The sequence below is a fragment of the Mustela putorius genome, unplaced genomic scaffold (assembly GCF_011764305.1).
Source record: "Mustela putorius furo isolate JIRA1106 unplaced genomic scaffold, ASM1176430v1.1 tig00000508_pilon_pilon_pilon, whole genome shotgun sequence".
Classification (NCBI taxonomy): domain Eukaryota; kingdom Metazoa; phylum Chordata; class Mammalia; order Carnivora; family Mustelidae; genus Mustela; species Mustela putorius.
This window is the reverse complement of record NW_025421402.1, coordinates 3,102,064-3,121,767: the sequence shown is the minus strand read 5'-3', so window position 1 is coordinate 3,121,767 and position 19,704 is coordinate 3,102,064. Positions and strand designations below refer to the sequence as shown.

The 19,704-nt window shown below is 55.0% G+C and overlaps 1 protein-coding gene across 2 annotated transcripts in view; it reads left to right on the top strand.

Annotated features, from left to right (window-relative positions):
- Positions 1-19,704, top strand: part of SYT2 (synaptotagmin 2) — a 108,285-nt gene that overhangs the window by 58,001 nt on the left and 30,580 nt on the right. The window contains exon 1 of one of the 2 annotated variants that reach the window (XM_004756314.3): positions 6,063-6,583. The exons of the other annotated variant lie outside the window; for it this stretch is intronic. The gene's annotated coding sequence lies outside the window, so the exon portion shown is untranslated. Of the gene's footprint in view, positions 1-6,062; positions 6,584-19,704 lie in introns of those variants that run through there. 2 annotated transcript variants of the gene reach the window in all.

Sequence of the window (19,704 nt, the reverse complement as noted above, 5' to 3'; positions counted from 1 at the left end):
AGCGTGAGGCTTGCCAGGTAGACAGAGCTCCTCGGACTGCCACTTACACACCCACGGTAATGGGAGCTGATTACGTTGGCTTCCTGAATTCTCTGGGAAGATCCTCTGACACAAGTCCCTTTCCCCCCTCAGGGCCCTCTGCCAAACAGCTGTTCTTAGATGGCCTACATGTCCGGCCTGAGACTAGAGAGCACCCGGACTCCCTCCTCATGTCCAGGAAAACGGGGGACATGGAGATGATTTGTTCTCTTGTGACAGTAAGACTGGGGCTGAACTTACAGCAGCCTGAGAGACTGGAGGTAGCTGGGTGGTCTTGGACAAGTCATGTCACACCCCAGGAGCTGGATGACTATGAGGGCCCCATAGTCCAGCCCTCGGATCCCAACTCTGGCACTTCCCAGCTATGTGAACTTGGACAAATCATTTGCATTTTTTGAGCCTCAGTTTACTCAGCTGTGAAATGGGGACAAACACTGATTTCATAAGGTCGTTGTAAAAACTTATGGAGGACCCAGCGTCCCCACCCCTGTCCTGCTTTGGTTAGGAACAAGGGCACATGCTAAGGATTGGCAAGACATGGGACAGAGGCGTTGAGAGCATGGCCTCAGAAGCAGAAAATCAGAATCAAATCCTGCATCTTCCACTTCCTAGCTGCATGACCTTGGCAAATTACTTTACCTCTGTCTACCTCAGTTTCCCCATCTGTAAACTGGGAAAAAGAAGATCCTCGGTCCTAAGGTTGTTGCATTAAGTAAGTTCATGCTGAACACTTAAACAGTGCCTGGCACAGAACACGCTCCCCATGTGTGTTTCCTGTCCCCACGGCTGTCACTGTGTTTTAGCATCTCAGTACCCGCCCTGCATCAGCTCCACGCACCCACCTGCTCCTACAGGAAATCTAGTTCCTAAGTCTGCCGCAGCTGGCGCCTGTGTGGGGTCCTCCTAATGTGTGCTGCCACGTGGCTCTAGGCTGACCCTTCTGTCGGTGACTTGGTTCCCCACACCTTGTCATTGTCCCAGCTGCTCTTTGCAGCCTCTCCCTGCTCCTCCCTCTGATGTGCCTATCAGCCTGGGCTCTCCATCTTTCCCCTGCCCCGCAAGCGCTCTTTCAAAGGAGAGATGGAGAACAGTATTCCCCACCCCCCACCGTGAGATACTCATCTGAGGGACAGGGTGGCCTGAGCCCGAGGTGTCAGATTTGGGAAGCCAGCCCTTGAGACCTCCCTTCAGTTTACACACAGCTCTTTTTCTTTGCAGACCTCTGAGTCAGGCAAGGTCAAGTGCCAGCCACTCTCCCCAACCTGGAGGGTCACTCCCTCTGACCCTCAAGCCCTCCTGTGGGGTCTGGCTCTTTTTGTCAGCCATATTCCTTCTTTTTGACTATCAGAAATGTCCTGTGTCTAGAGCCCATTATAGGCGAAGTTCAAACTTCCCTATAATGTGTAGCCCCCATGTAAACCAACGGATGCAAATATATACTCCAGAAGAGGAGGGGTGTCCGCACACACCCCAGATTTAGTGTGTGCAGATGTTTCTTGGCTGTAACTGTCCCAGACTTCTCCCCCCCTACAACATATAAACTGCCTAGCACAGAGTAAGCAGTTAATAAACAGTAGCTATTTTTATCAGTTTCCTCACCTGCAAAATAGAGATAATATAAAAATAAGAGCTAACATGTACTAACTACTTATTATGTCCCAGACATTGTTCTAAGTGTCTCACATGTATTGACTCATGTAATATGCATAATGACTGCACGAGATAGATACCATTTTTGTTCCTAGTTTACAGATGAGGCGCCCAGGGGTTGAGAAACTTGCCCAAGGTTATACAGCTGGAGCCTGTGTGTTTTTTTTTTATTTTTTTTTTTTTATATTTTTTATTGATTTATGACAGAGAGAGATAGCAAGAGAGGGAATGCAAGTACAGGGGAGCTGGAGAGGGAGAAGCAGGCTCCCCGCTGAGCAGGGAGCCCAATATGGGACTCGATCCCAGGACCCTGGGATCATGACCTGAGCTGAAGGTAGATACTTAATGACTGAGCCACCCAGGTGCCCTAGAGCCTGTGTTTTAATCCAGTGTAGTTTCTACCCTGTCACCTAGGACTGCTGTGAAGATCCCATGATTCTAAGTCTTGGCCCCTTGACAAACACTAGAGACCGCTGCTCAGTGAAGCTGAGGGGGAGGGAGGGAGGGGAGTGGGGGGGGAGGGGAGGAGTGGGGCTCTGTTAGCACTAGGGATGGTCTTAGTGGCGGCTGCAGGATTTAGAAGCTCTTTGCAGAAATCCAGTTGCATTTCTGTAAGGGAAGAATGGAGAGTCCTTATTTTGTCTGGACAAGTCTGGAGTGGGGAGGGAACTTGGTCAAGGTGAAGAGCTAGGTTAGCTCTTCAACCAGCCTTTTCTCCTCTCTCCTCCCCTCTTTCTCTCAGTCAGCCTGGGCTTGGGCTGTGGCCTGGGGGTTTCCAGCAAGGCTGCCTTAGCTGCTCTTCCAGAGCACCAGCTGTGGGGCTACTCGGGGAACAGGGCTGGGGGGAAGGGGCTGTCAACCTGCTAAGCACTAGCTTTCAGGAAGGCCCGGGTCCCTCACACAGAAAGGAGGACATCCGACCAGCAACAGGACGCCAGCCTGGGGAGCCTGCAAAGTCCTCTTCAGGACACCTCTTCCCCACATGGCCCTCCATCCCCGGGCCCAGGAAACATATGGGCCACAGGAGCCCGATCCTGCGGCGTTGGCCTAGAGCCCAGAGCTCCGGGGCAGCTCCAGAATTTCTGTGTAGGAGGAGCTCAAACTTTGCCATCTCACCGGAAGGGAGGTGAGGGGACTGGTTTTAGTTGGAGATGATTTTCTGGGAGATGCTGATACAGATCAGGAAGGAGGCTACCTTGCTGCCCTCTGCTAGGCTCTGCCAGTGCCTGCTGCCAAGCTCCAAGTGGGCTTGGGTTGTGCCAGCCGCTGAAGCCAACGCGGGGTCAGAGCAGAGAAGCCATGTTGGGCTGAAAGGCAAAGCCTGGTTGGGGAGGAAGGAGCCACGGCAGATGCTGACTACTTGGTCCTGGAAGCCTGGGGAGGGCAAGGAGAGGAGATTCACTGAGCATCCCATGGAGAAGCTTAGAAGCAGAGGAATATGGACCAATCCTTTCTTCTTTCAACCCCCATTTATTTGTGTTTCTTTACAACCTTTATTTCTCTAACATGGATATGTGAGGAATGGCACTGTTAGTCTCTCTACATTAATTACCCCTTATAATCCTTAAGATAACTCTATTTTATAATTAAAATCCCCACATTGCACGTAAGAAAGCTGAGGCTCAGAGAGGTTATGTAATCTGCCCAAGGTCACACAGCACAGCACACATGTGGCTGTGCCAGGATTTGAGGACCCTGAAACTTAGAACCACTAAGATCTATTGGGTGCTGACTCTGCACCAGCTGGATGGGCAGGGGTTCCTTTCCTTCCTGGAGCTTACAGTCTAGTGGGGGGGTGCTATTTTCTAGCAGGAAATGGCAAGGGTGACAAGTGCTACAGATGAGAAATACTGGGTACACAAGAGAGGTGCCAGGGAATTGAGATTGGCAGGCAGTACAGAGGGGAGTTGGTGTGGTGACGTGGGGCAGAGAGGACAAATGTCCTCCATTAGAGGACAGCTTGTGCAAAGGCTCTGTGGCAGGGAAGAGCACAGCCCTTTCCAGACCTGCAAGATCAGGGCAGCTGGAACTCAGAGGGTGAGGGATTGGGGGCGTGGCAGGCCGAGCTGGAGGGTGGGCAGGGGCCACATTTAGAAACGTCTGGTAGGAGAGGTAACCATAAGGAGCCCCTGGGGAACAGGCCCCAGCTGGAGCAGCTGCAACCAGCTCAGAGGATCAGCATGTGAGGTCACAGGACCCAGCTCCATGCTCTTAACTCCCTACCAAAACAACACAGGCACCTGGGGGAGTCACTCCCCCTTTGAGGGCTCCCTATAGCTCAGTGAAGGATTGTCTCTTTCTTGCCTTGCTACCTCCTGGGATTGCTTGAAAGGATCAAGTAAAATCAAGGCTATAAGCTGTTGCTACCACCCTATAGTGGACTGTGGTGGGGGTGCCCCTCTGGGGCCCTAGGGACTTTCAGCAAACCCAAGCTAGCTTTTCTCAAAGGACCACACTGCTCCCCTTCCCCATCTTGACCCAGCCCCCTGCCTGTGCAAATGTCACCTGATCATTCCCTACCCTATCAGATCCCACTCCCCCAGGAGGGGAGAGGCCACAGTGGAGGAAGCTTATACATTGAACACAGGGATTTTCATGAGCAGACACAGTCCTATATAAATGCTTTATTTTCTGTCATTAGACCCAATTTAACTGGCAGCAGTTTTGGTAAGACTCAGGTGTCTTTTCCTCCATTTTACCAGAAGGAGCCAGGGGGTTCCTGTCCTCCATCCCCCAGCATCCACGCAGCAGTCCATTGCAGTCATCAAGGCATCTGCCGCCCCAGTGTCTCAGGACATCCCAGTCTGTGCCCCATCCAGGCCGCTGAACTTTCAGCCCTTTTATCCCTCCTCCTGGCAAAAAAGCCTTTGGTGGATCTCAAAAGAGAAGCGTTTCTTCCTCTAGAAAGGGAGCAGCCAAGTGACAAGCCCCCCGCAGTGTGGGAGGCCAGCAGCCCTGTGGTCTGTCCCTGTGGTGCTGTGGGGGAGAATCCCTAGTGTCCTCCCTGTGGAGCATCTGACCTTGAAGCTTTGATGGTCTATCCCCTTTTCCATCCGAAGGATGGTGAGGGGTCAGCAGAGCTGACCAGAGAGTTCTTGTCCGGCCTCTGTCTTGTCCCCTAGCCCACACCTAAACTCACACACAGCAGTGTGCACACACACCCCCTTCCTAACAGCGATGTGCGGCCCCAGCCCGGTACATGGGTGGCACACACTCCCCCACTCGCTCGCAGCCTGGAAATCCCCGAATCAGCTATTTCTGCAGCCCAGGGGCCGTGACTAGCGAGCTGCTGTTCTAAAGAGAGGCTCCAGCCCAGCCAGAAGCGGCGGGTGTCGCAGTATTGCAGTGGCCGGGCTCTGGGGTGATGTTGTCAGGGGGCTGGGCCAAGGAGAGGGGATTCGCTGCAGGTATGGGGAATTCCCAGGGTTCCTCACACGCTGTGGAGATAAGAAGCCCTGGAAAGCTCTGAGGGACGCCCTCCCCAACACATACACGTTTTTCGGGGGAGGGGCGTGACGGGAGAATCACCTCCTGAGTCAAACTTGATTCTTGAGTCTGGATCTGAAGTACAGGAGCAAACGGGAGGAAGCTGAGGGGGAGGAGAAGCCGTGGGGAAGAGGGCAGGGGTGGGGTGGGGTGGGGTGGGGCTGGGAAGGGTCAGGGATGGGTGATGGCACGACGCCAGCACAAACTGGACGGGGCTGAGCTGGAGCCCTGAGGGCGGAGGCACGAGGGTGAGGCCCAGGCAAAGGAGCCCGACCCGGTTCGCAGCCCTCCCCGCCCCTTCCTGCCCTGAGAGTAGGGGCAACTCCTGGTCCTCTCGTTGCTCTGGGAGGCTTGAGGCCTGGCGTTCCCTAAGAGGGAGAAAGCGGAGTTGTGGCAAGCGGGGAGTCTCTGGGTTCCTCTGGCCTGAGCCCTTTCGGTGGGTTCCTACCTGGGGGCCAGGCCCAGGTCCAGGGCAGCGCACACTTCCCCCTCGCTCCCCAGGGGCCCCTCCAGCCGCTTCCTCCCCTTCCCGAGAGACCGGAGGAGAGCCCCGGGTGCCCGTCCCTACTTAACCCTCCCGTCCGAGCTCTCCGGGTAGGCACCCCCACCGCCCCTTCTCCTCTGCTCTCTGCCTTTTGTCTCCATCACTCCCCTTCTCCCTCCCTTTTCTTTCCGTTCCCGACTCGGGAAAACCTTCATCCGTATCCCCTGAAGCAAATCCGCTCCCTCCTACCCGCTAGTCTGTTCCCGACCGCGCAGCGATCCCCCTCCCCGCGCCCCTCCCCCATCCAGTCCCCGCTCCGGAGTGGCTTGTAAAGCTCGTGGGTGGCGCGGGTGGGGTGGGGAGTGTCGCAGGAGGGCACGGGGCGGGAGGGGACTCCTCCGCATTGCCCCGCGGGGTTTGGGGACCCGAGGCCAGCCCCACTCACCGCAAACTTCTTTAGGGGCGCGCCGGGTCGAACCCCTTACCCGCACGCCGTGTCTCCCTCACACACACCTCCCCTTCCCTGTCGCTCCTCCCTCCCCGCCCACCGGCGGTCCGGACCCGAGCAGGGGGGCGCGGGGCGTGCGGGGGCGGCCTCCCCTGAGCGGGGATTGCTGGGGCGGGGGCCCTGCACCGCGGTTTGCGGGGATCGCCCTCGGAGGGGCCGGCACGCGCTGTGTGCAGGCGGATGTGAGGAGCATCTCAATTGGCGGGCGGGGGGAGCGGGATCGGGCTGTTACTACTGCAGAGAGAGAGAGAGAGCGCGGGCGAGCCGGCGAGCCGGGAGCCGGCGGGCGGGAGGAGAGCCGCAGCGGCCCGGCCCGCCGCGAAGTGGAAAGAGGGGACCGCGACTTCGAGACCCCGGCCGTCCCCGTACTCTGGCCTCTGGGCGAGCTCACGCCGCACCGCGCACGGACGTCCGCGGTAAGAGCCGCCCCGGGCGGGGACACCCTGCGAGGGCAACGCGTGGTCCCGAGCGCAGCAGCGCGCCAACCATGCGCGGCCACCCGGAGGGCCTGGGGCGCGGGGCAGATGGATGCAGGGTCGCCAATCTGGGACGCTCCGACTTTTTCTGGGCTCGGCGCTCGCAGCCGGATAAACTAAGTGCGGGACGGAGCCCGCGGTGGGAGCAGTGGGCTTCGGAAATCCACTTGCTTCCGGACCACCGTTGGCGTCCCAGGGGAAGCGTCCTGAATTATGCCGGGAACCCCTCGCCATTGCCCTGCTTCTCCTCGCGGGTAGCGCGGGATGCGCGCGGGGAGAAGGCGAGAGAGGCCGCGGCGCATCTGCGCGGGCACCCGGGGCTAGCGGGGCACGGCAGGAGGCGGTGCGGGGGAGGCTGATAGAGTAGGTGTACTGTGAAAAGTGGGTGCGGGGCACGTGGGGCCCCCCGCCGCCCCCGCCGCAGTGAGGCTGAGCCAAAGGGCCCCGCGCGCGGAGCTCGGGAGCCCCCTGGCGCAGAGCGGGACGCGCTGTGGACACTGGCGGTGCGCGGAGCTCTATTCCCTTCCGCGCCCCCCGCGCTGCCGCAGCGGTCTGGGGCTGGAATGGACAGCGGCATCTTCGCCCCTTCCTCTCCTCGAAACTTTTTCATACTCCCAACAAGCGCCGCGGCTCCGTTTGTTGGAGGAAGCCCAGTCCTAAGGATTCTGGCAATCGGCAGAGCTTGGAGAGACGGGTGGGGGGTGGGGAAGGGGCAACAGCGCAGGAGGAGGGCATGCTCTATTCAGTTTGCTGTGTGACCTTGGACAAGTTGTTGTACCTCTCTGAACTTCACGAAGATGGAGACACTTGGTGCTCCAGTCAGGAATGGGGACCAGGTGGGGAACAGGTTGGTCAGGGGAACCAGCCTCCGGGATGCCTGTCCTTTGCTTTGGAGCCTAGGAACTCACGCCCTTGATCCAAGGCCTCTCTGCGGGGAGCTCCGCGCTCACTTCCTGGGGAGGAGATGGCAGTGTGGAACTGTGTACCCAGCGTTCCAGGGGAAGTCAGGAAGCTTCCATTCTGACCCAGCCTGTGACCTTGGACAACTTACTTAGTCCTCTGAACCTCAGTCTGGTAATCTGCAGAATGGGGTTTTGGAGCTTCTGGATCTGAAGTCTCCCGGTTCTGACACCTGTGCAGGCCCCAGCATACAAGGGAGGCCAATGGAAGGATTGGATGAGGTGCGCACCACCCCCCCCCCTCTCCCCCCCCCCCCCCCCCCCCCCCGCAGGAGCTGCCTTCCTGCTGTGACCTATCCTCTGGGGAAGCTGTGGGTCCCTGCCACCTAAGAAAGTCAGCAGGGCCTTGAGACCCTCTGCCTGCTCATCCATCATTTCTTCCCACTCAAGAATTTCCAGTCCGGCTGTGAGATTATCCGGCTTCCTAGCACCACATGTCCTTGTAGGGTGCAGAGCTTCCCTGGGAAGAGATTCCCAGGGACAGATAGGAGCCCCCTGGGCAAAAGGGAGGATGTCAAGGATCCCCCCAAGGTCATGCTGTCTGGCCGCTGGCTCTGGACAAGGCTGCATCCACCTCAGACAAGGGTGATCTGAAGGAATTATGTTTAGAAAGATCCTGTCTCTGATTAGAGAGATCTCCACTATCGTAGCCCCCAGCACTCCACTGGGCAGCCTCGAAGCCTCCACCATAGGAAAACCTCGTCTCACTTCTTCTCGGGTGAACTCTGGTTTTGTCTGCAGGTGGGGTGGGACCTTAGCTTCTCCCTGGGCCTCAGGGTGTCGTAGGGGCGAGTCCTGGCTTAAGACAGGAGGCAAGAGTTTCATTCTAGGCCCTGCCTCCAATTTGGGTGACCTTGTGTGACCTTGGGCAAGCCCTTTCCTTGCTCTCCTCACCTGTCCATGGAGAGGGTTGAACTGAATCACTTCCCCCCGACCCTTCCCACCTTGTGGTTCTGTGGCTGGAGTTCCGGACTGGTGTCTGAGTAGCCAGCCAGGGGGCTTGGCTGGGTGATGGGGGCAGGTGGTGCTCCCCAGCCTCGGCCTCACACACACTTCACTTCTGTCCCCAGTACTTCTGTCTCCAGCACAGAGACCACCGGAGCCTCAACTCCCTATATAGAGGGACCCCTTTCAAGGCCTTGCACGCCAAGGAGTGAATCCCCGGGAGACCCTGGGATCTACTGGTTGTTAGCTGAGTGACCTTGAGCGAATACAGGATTTTACATCTTTGGGTTTCAGTTACTCGAAAATAGTGGTGGTATTTTAGGATTGTTGTGAGGATTAAACAAGAAATGCTCAAAAAATGCTTCATCCAGTGCTGAGCCCTCTGTGTCCTCAGTGAGTGGTAGCTGCTAGCCCTGGTACCCAGAAAGCTTGCAGGAGCCGGTGTGCCTCCCTGTGGAGGGGGCCCTGGAATCTCCTCTGGGCTTCCAGAGCTTCCCTATGGGATGGCTGTCTCTCTCCCTCCGTCTTTCCCTCCCCCTCTCCCCCTCCCTCTTTCCCCTTCTCCCTCCCTCTGTCCCCCTCTCCCCACTCGGCTCTCATCATTAACATCATTCTGCAGCAGAAACTTCATGTGAAAGAAAAAAACTGCTTGACTTTCCTATAACCTCATACCTGTTTGCCTCTAGCTCTCCCTTCCCCACTTTCTGCCACACCTCTGGTCCCTTCCGTGGTGAGGACACATGAGGGTTTGATTCCACTTCCTGAACTTTCCAGGAACGAGCCCCCCCACCCCCAAGCCCAGGGAGGGCTGAGACTGGATCCTGGGGGGCAAGGAGCCAGAGGCATGTCTGGGCTGGGTAGAAGGGCTGGCAAAGGCCCTGACTCAGCCCTGGGGGAACTCTCAGGATCCCAGACCACAGAGCCAGACCGGACGGGTGCGCTGGTGGGCTGGGAGGAGGGGTGGCAGGGCCAGCTCTTGGGGTGACTTTAGGCAAGTCCCATCCACAGGCCTCTGAGTCTTCATTTCCAAAGTGAAAGGTTGCTTGAGATGAATCCAAGGTCCTGCCAACCCTTTGGGTTCAGGGCCCGGTTGGCACTGCCCTCGCTGAGGCTCAGTGGGGTGGAGTGGGAGATTTGTGGGCATCATCTGAGCATCAAGACTCCCTGCCCCTTGGTCACAATTCAAGGACAGCCTGGGGAGAGGGCATGCCATCTTTCTCTTAGTAAGAATGCTGAGGGTTAAGAGCAAAGGCTTTGCACGTAGACAGACCTGGGTTCTCATCTTGGCTCTCTCTTCTTATGAGTTGTGTGAAGTTGGGCAAATTATGTAAGCTCTCTGAGCCTCAGCTATCTCATCTGTGAATTGGGGAGAAAATTACGTATCGCCTAGGGTTCTTATGAAGATTACATGAGAATAACTTCTATAAAATTCCTCCCAGGACCATGAGTATGGGCATTTCTAAGTGGGGACTGGGTGCTGCATAAGCACTGAGTTTTTGAGGCTCTGTGTTGTCACTGAGGGGGGCTTGGGTTAAAGGAAGGGTGGGGACAGAGCCCACAGTGGTGCAGTTGTCACCAGGCACAGGCTTCTGAGACCAGTTCCCTCCGTGCCCTAGCTTGGGCTTCAGGAGTCTGCACTGGTCCTTGTCCCAGGGCCCATGGAGGGGTGAGCTCAGCCACAGGGGGCTGCAGGCAGAGTGTGAGACTGTCAGAGAGAGCATGGAGGTTAACAACACGCGCGCCCTGTGCGGTGCTCAGGGAGTACAAGCTGGAGGCGCCACAGCCTTCCACTCAAGGTTAGTCGCGAGGAAAGGGCTGTAAAATGAGGTCTTGGGGAAAAGGCATCTCTGCTCCTGGGGATGGGTTAGGTGAATGGAATCACAGCACGAGGCACTGGAAGAGGCCGTGCGGTTCATCTCATCCAGTCTGACTTTGATTATGGGCAAACTGAGACTCAGGGAGGGGGAGCCCCTTGCCCAGGACCACATGACCCGTTGGTGCCAGGGGCGGCACTGAGTCTGCATCTGGGGGCCCTCGTGCAGTGCTCTTTGCACTCTTCCCAGTAAGCACAAAGCAGGTATTTTCCAGATCTTCTAAAATCAGAGAGCACAAGGCATTACGCCTGATGGCCATGGAGAGGACAGGAATCATGGGTGGGAAATCACCTCTAACCCAATCCTGAGAGCATCTAGTCTGACATTCCCATTTTTCAGATGAGAACACTGAGGTCCCAGAAAAATGACAAGACTAGCAAAAGGTTGCCCCGTGTCTGAGACTGTAATTCCCGGGCCAGAGCTCTGGTCGTTTGCCAGCTGTCATAGGCTGCCTTTCCTGGGTCAGACACGCTTCGTGGCTTTAGGACAGCCAGAACGTGAGAAAATAAAACCCAGTGTGCTTGAGAGAGGGACAGAGGACAGAAAGACAAAGCAGAAGAAAGAAAGACAGAAATATTACTCCCATGACCATGATATTCCTTCCAGGCTTGCTTTCCTGACGCGTCTCTGGGGCCCCCCGCTCGGAGCTCTTCTGCTGACAGCCTGCCTTGCCCTCGCCGAGGAAGGAGACAATAGCCAGCCCCGCTGGTCTCAGTTCCACTGGCAACGCTGAGTGAAAGAAAGTCAATATTTGCCCAGTGGCAAAGGACGGGAAATAAGTCTGACTTGGGATTGAGGTTTGTGGGGGAGGAGAGGGATTCTGAAAAGGAAGGTTGCAGAGTGTAGGGCCTCCCGTGTGAGTACTTGACTTCTAAAGGAGCCTTTGGGTTTACCGCATTAAATAACCCTTTGCCTCTCGGACAGCATCTGCCTGCTCCCTCCTCCTGGCAGCCCTGATCCCTAATAAATTCCCCTTATTGTTTGGAGCCGATGCCTCCCCCAGCTTCCAGCTCCCTGGAGAAATGGGACTTTTAAAGCTTTTGCAGAAAGGCCTTGGAGCAGATGCCCATTGAGTGAAGCTCAGGCAGAGCCAAACAGAAGCTGCTTCCCTATCTAGGCCCCTGAGCCCAGGGAAAGATGTGGTAAAAGTCCTTGGCAGGTCAAGAGAAGCTGTGAATGATTTTTTCTCCCCCTGCCATTGTTTTGTTATCTTTCCTTTTTTCTTTTTCTTTTTTTTTCCTCTGCATCCCACTTACTTGTTCTCTGGGTCCTGAATTTGGATAGCGGCGGGGGGGGGGGGGAGGAGGATCGAAGCCCCCAGCCTTTTCTCACTGAAATGAAATTCTTGACCCCACGGCAGCTGCCGGCTGGTTTAGTGGCTTCTGTGATGGCCGTGTTGCTCGTGGAGTTGCATCTTAGCAATGTCACAAAGGGTGCCTTTGGAAGCAGAAGCATTTCTTGTATGAGGCAGTGGGCCTGGTTGAACTGCAGCAGGAAGGACTCAGGTGAGGTACGAGGAAGGACTTCCTATGGTGGGACTCACTGGCTCTCCGTGCGACTGCTAGGGGGGAACCGTGGGGGTGGATCTGAGCTCATTTGGCAATGAGCTAGCTTTCTTACCTGCCCCCGGAAGAGGCCGCAGTGACCTTCCTGGAGGTCAGCCGTGCCCCCTAAAGCTAACCCTGGTGCTGTAGCTCCAAAACTAACCAGCAGGACCGATGGGCCCTGGAGACCATGCAGCCAGAGTGACCTCCCGCCATCGGGGCCCACTCTGCTGCTGCTGCAGGCTTAGGGCTGTGGGGCTGAGCTGGGGGGAGAAGGAGGGCCCTGGGTCTCCCCGCCCAGCTTCTCAGGGCCCTGGTGGCAGGAGAGTCTCTCAGAGCTGCTGCTCACAGTGGGGCAGGCCAAGGCTGCCAGCTCGGGGCCTGTCTTTAGCCTGCTCCCCGCTGCTTGGCCAGGGCTGGGCCTTGGGAGCGGCCAGCTGCTCAGGGACAGATAGCAGCCTGTCCCCAGGCTTCCCAGCACATGGCCTCTGGGCGGGAGCAAAGTTCCGCTTCCCCACATCTCTATCTTGAGCAGACTCCCTGGGCCTGCCTGGGGACATTTGCTCCCCGTTTTGGTGGGATTTGGAGCATAAAGATCCTCCTGGGTCCTCGGTACTATGGGACGGTGACTGAGTTCTCGGACACCAGGGCGCTAGCTTGCCCCAACTCCTTTGGGATTTTGTGGTTTAAACACTTGGGAATGTCAGTTTCTTCACCTTTAACATGGAAATAAATCAGCTGGTATGCCGGAGGGTTGACATGAGAAGTTCAGGAAGAGCAAGTACCTGGCGTTCTGTGCTAGCACAGCTGTTGTTGTGGGGCTTCTTAAAACTGAAAAGGGACATTTTGCAGAAAAAGAAACGTGTCACTGGAGCTAGGAGTGGGGTGAGGCAGGGATGTGACCGTATTTGATTAGAAGGATCTAGAAGCCAATGGTTTCACTGCTGAGTTACTGCACATGGTCCCACACATGCTGTGTCTTCCCTTCGTTGGACTTCATTAGTCCCCATTTGAAAATGTGGAGAAGGATGACTCTCACCGCCTCCAGGGTGCCTGTGCATCCAGTGAGGTGGGTGATGGTCTGGAAAAACCAGTGGGCCTGGAGGATGTACACCCTGGCGTCCTCCTGTCTGAGCCTCTGTGACGCAGGCAGGCTTCCTGGCTGAGGCTCTGGCCCGTTGAAATTTCTACAAATGGCACCAAACCCAGTGGGCTGCTCTCCCAGTGAGACCGCTCAGACTCTGGGTGATTCTGGGGGAATCTGGCCTCTCTCTAGGTCTGCTCTTCTTCATTTTGGCCAGGAAAAGGGATGATGGTTTTGTGTCTCTCCATGCTCCTTAGCAGTGGGACAGGAGTGCTTCTGGATATGGCCCACAGCTGTACAAACAGGGAGCAGGAGGCTTGACCATCTCTCCTTCAAGCTGGGACACCCTGGCCAGGAGCCACAGGCAGACTTGGGTCATGCCTTCCCTGGGATGGCCAAAACAGGCCATACTTCCTTCCTCTTACCCTCAGCCAGGCTGTCTGCAGTGCAAGGAGGCAGAGGGGGCGCTGCCCGGAAGCAGGGCAGTGGCACAGGTCATATTCAGCACCTTTCCTGCCAAGTAAGTCAAGGACCCTGCTTGATCGCGCTTTTATCCCCTCCCTTATCCGTCTCCTTCCTGGGGTGGGAGATGGCACCAAGCTGACCTGCTGACAGTATTGGGTTGATGATTAGGCCAAGTGTCTCACACGAGGTCACCAAAGGTGTCTGCCAAAGACCACAGGGGTGACCAGGCTGCAGATACCCAAGCTGGCAACTGACAGCTGTCCGTTGTCCCCATCCCTCACAGCTGGTCATCTGGGGTGAATGGCAGATCTGGAGAAGGGAGGACACTTTATTTCAGAGTTACTCAGGGCCTTGGAAATGTCTCCTCTGGAGCCCTCCTCAGAGCCTCTTTCTAAATATCATTTTACCCAGAGCCCCAGAGATGAGGTTGCTTTGCCAAGGTCACCTCCAAAGTCAGCCGTGAGCTCATGCTCAGAGTCCACTGTATTTCATCTGCTCCATTCCCCAGGCTTCCTAAAGAAGACGTTGGACATTGGCTAGAAATGGAGGGGCCCAGCCTGATGCCTGTCTCCTGTGACCTTGGCCTTGACCTCAGATTTCCCTGGACCTCCTATCTCAGGAAGTTGGAAGGACTTAGATTAAATAGCAAGGAGAATTTGCAGAGTAGCTTTGTTAAGGGGAGAAAAAGGAAGATTTCCCCAAGACATTTGGGGGTCCAGGTTGGATTAGGTCTTAGGAGAAGCTTCGGGAAAGAGCCTTGGACTTAGAGTTCAATAACACCAAGTCCAAAGTCAGATCCTACACACTCTAGCCCTATTGGGCTAAGTGCTGGATCTCTCTGAACCTCATCACCCTCCCCCCTCTAAATGTGATTGGAAGCTCCTTCCTTTTACTGGGGGATATCGATTTTTTACTAAAAAGAAAAAAAAAGTTTTATTGAGATATACTTCATTCATTTAAAGTGCACAATTCAGTGGTTTTTAGTACCGTCACAGAGTTGTGTGAACACCACCACGATCTAATCTCAGAATTTTTTTTTCAGCGCAGGTAGAAAGCTGCACCCGTTAGCAGTCATTCCCTATTCCTTTCTTCAAGCCTAACCCACGGATGGTCTACGGCTTGTCTCTCCACATCTGCCTGTCCTGGATATTTTATAGAAACAGAATCATATGATACATGTTCTTTCAAGTCTGGCTTTGACTTAATGTTGTTTTCAAGGCACCTCTGGGCTATAGCAGATGCCATTTCATTTCTTCTCATTGTTAAATCATGTTTCACTGTGTGGATAGACCACACTTAGTTTATCCTTTATCAGTTGATGGGCATTTGAGTTGAACTATTACGAGTGCTTTGCGCATTCATGTCCTTTTTTTTTCTTTAAAGTAATCGCTATACTCTATGTGGGGTTTAAACTCGCAAGCCTGAGATGGAGTCTTGTGCTCTACCCACTGAGCCATCAGGGGGCTCTGCATGTCAAGACTTTTGAGAAAACACGTATCTTCACTTCTCCGGGGCACATTCCTGGGAGTGGAATTTCTAGGTCCAATGTACACTTATTTTGAAAGTTGACTTCTATCAGGTCCTCTTGTGAGTATTTTACATGAATTATCTCCTTTACTCTGTGAGGCAGGTGCCATTGTGCAAAATGAGGAGACCCAGGCCCAGATAACGTATTTGGGGATGCTGGACTAACAAGGCCAGGACGAACCCTGAGCATATGACGATAGCGCCAGAGCATCTTGCTTCTGTATGTGAGGTTTAAATGAGAGTGTTAGCACCAGAGTGTTCCCAGCACACTGCCTGGCTTATAGTAGATGCTCAGTAAATGTTTGTTGTATCCTGGGGAAGATGACCAGACACCCTGCATTTCTCTGTCTGACCTGCTGTGTGGCCTTCGGAACATCTTGTGTTCCTTTGAGCCTTAGTCCAGTTCCCTCCAGAATATAAAGCTTCCAGTGTGGAATTGAAGAGGCAGAGAGGACCTATATGACCCAGGATCAGGGTGTGGCAAGTGCAGTGCAGTGGAAAGCATCCCAGATTCTAGCTCTGACTCTCTTACTGACGTGAAAGTAATTTCTGGGGCTCCTGGGTGGGCTCTCAGTCAGTCGGGCACCCGACTCTTGATTTTGGCTCAGGTCATGAACTCGTGCTTGTGGGATCGAGCCCCATGTCAGGTTCTGCGCTCAGTGTGGAGTCTGCTCCAGATTCTCTCTCCCTCTTCCTCTGCCCCACCCCCCATGCTCTGTCTCTCTAAAGTAAATACAAATAAAATCTTTTAAAAAAAGAAAAAGCAACTTCCCTTCTCTGGGCCTTGGTTTCCCTTTGTTCCAGAAGGGGCTGTAATAATCTACCCTAAGGTGCGTTGCAGCTCTTCTGTCCTGTGTAAACCCCGTGCTGTCTCCTCAGTGGCCTGAGCCCCCTGGGAGCGAAGCCTGGAGTAGATGCCCAGGGTCTTGGGTCACCATGGGTGCTCGGCAATATTTCTCCCACTCGGTGTGTTAACAGGCCAGGTTGGGGCTGCGGGTGGTGGTAGGCGAGACCTCCCTCCCCCCCTGGTTGCCCCCTTCATCCTAGAGCCCTTGGACTGGGGACCTTCTCCTGTGATCTAACCCAGAAAAGAGCCATTTCACATCCCACCTCCCCCCGACCTCTATCCCTCCTTCTCGGTTTCCCTTCTCTTGAGTCCTGCACTTCTGGAATTCTGCTGTCTAGAGTCAGTGTGATCCCCACACCAGCCAACTACCTAGCTGGCTTCTGGTGCTTGGCCCTACCTCCTGGTTTGGGACCACCTGTGGAAAAAGGCAGAGCACACAGCAGGTGCCCTGTGTGTGCTGGCTGAAGGAATCTGGTTCCCCTAGTTTCCCACCCTTTTTCAGTGAGAGCCGTAACTGTTTTCCAAACCCGCCCAGCACCACCAAGCAAGGCAGCTGCAACAATTCTGCATATTCTTAGAGCTATGGCAGCCTTTCCCAGGCCCTCCCTTTACTCCGCATTCTCTGCTTCCTGGAACCTGCCAGAGGTCCTACTGCATTTCAGCCATAGTGGGGCTAGTGCATGTAGCCCTACGTGGTAGGGATCCATGGTGTTTCTGTTTTATGAAAGAGGAGGCCAGTCCAGGAGAGGGGAGTGCCTTCTCCAAGGTGACCAGGCTGGTAGGTGGCAGCGGGAGAATTTGAGTGAAGGCTGTCTAATCCCGCAGCCTGCACAGCAGACTGATCAGAAAGGTGGTATAAAGGACGTTTGAGGGGTGCTCAGACCCAGGGAAACCGAGTAGTGTCTGTGAGCAGGCCGGCTCTGCAGTCCTCCAAGGCAGGTGTGTGTCCCGCTGCCGTATCTCTGTCTACATCTGCACGGAGCTCAGTCATCCTCTGGGGCTCGTCTTCTCTTCGCTGAGCAGGTGCCGTGTCTCCAGCGGGGTCCTGCTCCAAGCTTACCCGGGAAGATCAGGTGAGATCTAAGCAAACTTTCCTTCCCCTGGGGATGGCTTCAGTCTCTCCAGGGGTTGCTGTTCCTTCCTCTGGGGTGCTGAGCTGGTTTCAGGCCCCAGTTCCCCTCCCCTCTCCCCATTCCTGTGTATCTCACTATTTTTAAGCTCCGTGGGCTTAATGAGCTGCCTGCCATGACACGTATTCAACATTCACCTTTTTCTCTAATGAACCTTGGAGAGCTGAGCGGGCTCCCTTCTCACTTGACAACCACCCCCAATCAGGAGGCCAGCGCTGGGCTGTGGCCTGTCTGGGTCCCAACTCCGCTCAAGGACACCCGCCCTCCCAGGTGCCCCCCAACTTGGCCTTGGTGATGGCCACACTGGATTCCAGGTGCCCCCCCTCCCTCCATGCTGTCTTTTGTCCTGTTTTTTCCCCCCGATCCTGCCCCAAGCCCAGAAAAAGCAAAATTGAAACCACCAAATCAATAAATAGTATTTAGTGAGAGTTTATTGTGTATTTAAGAACAGTTGGTGAACTGGGAGCTTTTAAATCCAAAGACTGATAAGAAGCTCAGGGACCTGGCATCACAGGATGGCTTATCAAGTGAGAAGGAAGTTGTTTACCTTTTACCAAGAGTACCTTATTACAATGGAGGTTTCCACTTGGCAGGGGATTGGTTAAAGGTGATTATCTTACATGGTTTTTTTAGGAAGGCAGCTTTTTTTTTTTTTTTTTAAATGATCATTGGAGGCATTTACAAGAATAATCTAAGTAAAATTTTACTTATCAAATAAGCTAGATTTAGTTTTGCTGATATGGCCTAAATGGTCTTGTCTGCTCAGGGAATTCTCCAGTTTGGTCTCCGTTTTGTATTTAATTTCTATACCCCGAAGCCATCCCTGCACGAGTAGTGATGTTCTTTTTTTTTTTTTTTTTTTTTAAAGATTTTATTTATTTATTTGACAGAGAGATCACAAGTAGGCAGAGAGGCAGGCAGAGAGAGAGAGAGAGGAGGAAGCAGGCTCCCCGCTGAGCAGAGAGCCCGATGCGGGACTCGATTCCAGGACCCTGAGATCATGACCTGAGCCGAAGGCAGCGGCTTAACCCACTGAGCCACCCAGGCACCCCACGAGTAGTGATGTTCTGAAGAGAACTGTTGAGCTCCCCCACGTAATCGGTGGTGGCTTCTCTTGAGGACAAAGAGCCTGGGAGCGAATGAAGCCAGGGGCCAGCAGGCGGTGGGATGGTGTGTGGTCTTATGGGGTTGGAGAGGGAACTTTGAAGTTCATCGAGGCCAACTCTGTGTCCCGTCCCTGTCTATGGCCCTCCATGCCAGGGTACTCATTACCTCACGAAACCCCCATCCCATCAGGATTTTGCAAAGCGCTGACTGCAAAACTCCTCCCCCATTTTGAGCTTGAAGTTCATCTTCTTCCCCAGCCCTCACACTGCTGGAATTGAAGAGGGGAAGCAGAGGAATCCCTCAGCGCAGTGTGGGGGGCAGGGGCAGACTGGCCTCTGAGCCCAGGAGGTGTGCTATGGTCCTCACCTCGGAGGAGGCTACCAAGGAGAGCCAAGATGGCTGCCGGAGAAAACTGAAGTTAGATGCCCGAAGCCTTTCCTGCTTCAAGTGTGTGAGGAGCTTGAATTTGTGGCAGAAAATCAAAATGACTGAAACAGACCAGCTCCGTATATGGAAAAGGTGAAATGCAGCTTCCCGCTTACCAGCCATAGGGCTGCGGGGTCTGATGGGAGCCACGGCAGGAATGCCAGCTGAAGTTTTAACCCAGGCCCTTCCATAGGGAGATGGAAACCCCTGATGTTCACATCGTGCCTATTTTGGGAAACTTTCCAGGCCTGAGGGTTTTGCCGGCTTGGAAGAGCACTGAACTGAGAGCCAGGCTCTGCCCCATGAACCCTGTGACCTTGGGCCAGTCACTTCCTCCCTCTGGCTCCGTTTCTTCTGCTTTAACCTGTGTTGCGTGTGGCCCTTCAGAACGGACGTGGGCATCTTCGCCCTGCGGTTGCTGAATGCTGTCATGCTCAGTGTCCCTGGTTGCATGGAGGGGACAATCACCCGCCTGATGCCTTTTCTGGTCTCCTTTAGCCTATGGCAGAAAGGCTGGAAACCTGTGTGCCTTTTGCCCCTGACTACGGCCTGGCTCATTCCCAGTGCGCTTGGCAATGGTTGGTGTAGAGCAGTACTTCAGCTCCCGGAGAGAACGCCGAGAGGCCTCTGGTGTCCTGGCCCAAGGAGACTCTCCTGCCCCAGGTCAGGCTCTGGGGTGGATGTCCCAGAAGGTGGGGTTTCTCAAGCCCGGGCCGATGTCCTACTGCCCGTCAGATGTCGTTCCTGCACCTTCCGGGGCCGTGGTGGCGAGTGGGCCCATCTCATCTTGTGGTTGTCAGACACCCACCCCTGCCACCTGCCAGATCTCTTACCTAGAACTGTCCAGCCCCTTCCAGGTCCACGTCTGTGTCCCTGGCTTGGGGCTCAGGAAGCCTCCCCTCGGGGGTGCTCCCTGGTTCTTTGTGCCTTTGCTCCGTGGTCTCTCGGCAGGAGCACCTGTGCATCCCAGAGGAAGCAGGTGCCCTGCTTGGTGCCCAGCGCCAGGGGCAGGGGCTGTGTTAAGTCTCCCCGGGTGGCCCTCTAGTCCGGCTCTCGTGGACCAAATGGAGCGTGTCAGTGCAGAGCTGGAGCACTGACCACGGGTCTGCCGGGAGAGCTTTCTGCTCTGCGTGTTCTTTGTTCTTTCTGATTG